Consider the following 3,067-nt stretch of genomic DNA (forward strand, 5'->3'; position numbering starts at 1 on the left):
TGTGTGTATCTTCATATGTGTGTCTGTTTGCATATATATATATGTAGTATTGCACATATTGGATAAACCATCACTGGCAAAACTTCAAAGTTACTGTCAATAAAATTATAATATATATATGAATCTATACATGTACTGAATGCATTATTCAGTAAACATATGTTGTTTTTATGCATTTAAAAGCATTCATGTTAGACATTATATACATAAGGAGTGTCTGTGTGGTAAGAAGCTTGCTTCCCAACCACATAGTTCCAGGTTCAGTCCCACTGCGTGGCACCTTGGGCAAGTCTTCTGCTATATAGCATTGGGTCGACTAAAGCTTTGTGAAAGAAGCCCGTCATATATATATATGTGTGTGTGTGTGTGTTTGTCTGTGGTTGTCCCTCCACTATTGCTTGATAACCGATGTTGGTATGTTTACATCCTTGTAACTTAGTGGTTCGGCAAAAAAGACCGATAGAAATACTAGACTTACAAAGAATAAGTCTTGGGGTTGATTAGTTTGATTAAAGACAGTGCTCCAGCATGGCTGCAGTCAAATGACTGAAACAAGTAAAAGAATAAAAGAATAAGTGTATGTGTGTATGGGTATATATATCTTTATATATGTGTATGTGTCTGTGTATATGTACTTGTGTGTGTAAATGTATGTGTGTATGTAGATGTGGATGTGTGCAAACAGGGATTTGAACCCAGAATGCAAAGACCTAGGATAAATACCACAGGGCACCCAATCAGATGCTCTTACAGTTGCACCAATCCATTACCTTAGATCACTCTCTTTTTCTTTTTCATCAACTATCAACCCTGAAAAGATGAAACTGACTGCTGTGGGATTTGAATCCACAGTTGTGAGTGATAGAACAAATATCTACAAAATATTCAATCCAACTCTTTAAAAACTCTCAATTTGCTGCCTGAGGGAAAAGAAATTTTCCTATTAAATTATTGGAAAAGTTTTTCTTTCTCAGAGAAAAGGACATTCCTGAAGCATCATGTTTCTCTGGTCCAAGGATGTAGAAATTGTTCCAAACTTCTTCACTGTTTAAGTTCTGGCTGATACAGTTTTGTTTGTATAAGGTATAAGATATGAAAGTTTTTTTTCAAAGTTCATCCAACAAAACCCAATGGATTCTAGGATCATATATCAGTTATTTTTCACTTGTTTTAGCTATTATACTGTGGCCATGCTGGGGCACCATCTTGAAATGTCTAATTAAACAAATTACCCTAATACTTAGTTTTCTTTCTAAGTTTATTTTATTGGTCCTTTTTTTGTTGAACCACTAAACTACTGTCAAGCAGTAGTGAAGGACAAACACAAAGAGACATACATACATATATGTACAGTAGGCTTCTTTCAGTTTCCATCTACCAAATCCACTCAGAAGTCTTTAGTCAGTAGTAGTTGAGGCAGTAGTAGAAGACACTTTCCCAAGGTGCCATGTGCTAGGACTGAACTCTAGACCACATGGTTTGGAAGCAAAGCCTACTTATTGAATCAATGTGTCAATGTAACCTAGTCATCTATAGACTCATGGTCCCTTAACATAAATCTTTCTCTCAGCATTTCGTTGTTGACATCTAAGTTAGTCTCTTGCATTTAAAAGCATTCCAGCTGTGACCATATTACCAAGCATACTGCATAACGAGCCAAATTATTTAATTTGTCCTTCATTTTCTGTAAGATGGCAAGCTGTGAGGTGAGAGAGACTTGGCTGCGTTTTTAACAAGTTATGTAACTACATGGATGTTCCCCCGTCTCTTTGGTGTTTTTATTCAAAGGAAGTGAAATGTAATGGTTAGGGGAAGTACTCACTTTGAATCAAAGGGAGTAAAAGTAATGATCAAGGAAGATACTCCTATTCCATGCCATTAGATTGATAGAACATATATTATTAAACACGTTAGTGTCAACTGATTTATTTCAGGAAAGGAAATGGTCAGGATATTGTTAAAGAAGACAGCAGCATTTTCAGAATAAGGTGGCGGTGCTAGTCGTAGTAGTAGTAGCAGCAGCAAGCAGCCTATAGTTGGAAACTCTTTCCTGATGCTGTTTCTGTTGGAGAAGGCAGGATTTGATGGTGCTGGCAGTGGTGGAGGGATCGATGTAGTGGTGGTGATGATCACAACATTTACAGTGCCTCCCCCCCCACTCATACTGGCAACAATAACAACAGCAGGAGGAGGAGGAGGAGTAAAAGCAAGCAAAACAAGCCATCAGTGCAACAGCTGGTGGATTATTTCTGAAGATAGAGAAACTAGGTAATATATCTGTCATCCCTCTCTCTCTCTCTGTGTGTGTGTGTGTGTGTGTGTGTGTGTGTGTGTGCACGTGTGGAAGATGTGTGTGTTTGTGTGTGTTTAGTAAGAAGTTTGTTTTCCAAGAAATAGGTTTCTGGGTTCAGTCCCACTGCATGGCACTAATGTCTTGTGAGTCAAGTTGGTAGACAGAACTGTATTAAACCCATCATCTGTGTGTGTGTGTGTGTGTGCATGCATGCATGTACCCGTGTCTTGACAACATGCAATGGTTGTAAAACAAGCATCACTGTCATACAGGTGATGATATTCCTTTCCAGTCTTCTGTGAAAAAGATGTTAGGCCACAGTAGTTTATAACCAAACATTCTTGTTGTTGCTAACTTTCAGTTTTTTTTCAGACTAAGGATTTTTATATTCCACAGGTTTCCAAAAGCCGAAAGGGTCAAGCAATACCAACATCAGTACAGCTTACATGAGGACAACATGCTTGCACATTGGCATCACTTCACACACACATACATACACACAGACACACACACAAACACATGCACCCACAAACACATAAATGATGGGTTTAATACAGTTCCATCTACCAACTTGATGCACAAGGCATTGGTTGAACAGAGGCAACAGTAGAAGACACTTGCACAAGGTGCTGCACAGAGGGACTGAACCTGAAATGACATGGTTGTATAGCAAACTTCTTATCCACACAGCCATACTTCTGCAGTTTCATCTATCTACATATATACATATACATAAATGACATATATATATATATATATATATATATATATATA

At 37.8% G+C, this 3,067-nt stretch overlaps 1 protein-coding gene and 1 long non-coding RNA gene across 4 annotated transcripts in view; one reads left to right on the top strand and one right to left on the bottom strand.

The window, feature by feature from the left end:
• LOC106879044 (multiple PDZ domain protein) overlaps positions 1 to 3,067 on the bottom strand; it is a 293,438-nt gene that overhangs the window by 145,448 nt on the left and 144,923 nt on the right. The gene's annotated exons all lie outside the window — the stretch shown is intronic.
• Positions 1,635 to 3,067, top strand: part of LOC128250588 (uncharacterized) — an 8,524-nt gene continuing 7,091 nt past the window's right edge. The window contains exon 1 of one of the 3 annotated variants that reach the window (XR_008266614.1): positions 1,635 to 2,268. This is a non-coding gene — a long non-coding RNA (uncharacterized LOC128250588). The remainder of the gene's footprint in view (positions 2,269 to 3,067) is intronic. The other 2 variants (XR_008266616.1, XR_008266615.1) reach the window with 2 other exon arrangements.

The sequence above is a fragment of the Octopus bimaculoides genome, chromosome 23, assembly GCF_001194135.2.
Source record: "Octopus bimaculoides isolate UCB-OBI-ISO-001 chromosome 23, ASM119413v2, whole genome shotgun sequence".
NCBI lineage: Eukaryota > Metazoa > Mollusca > Cephalopoda > Octopoda > Octopodidae > Octopus > Octopus bimaculoides.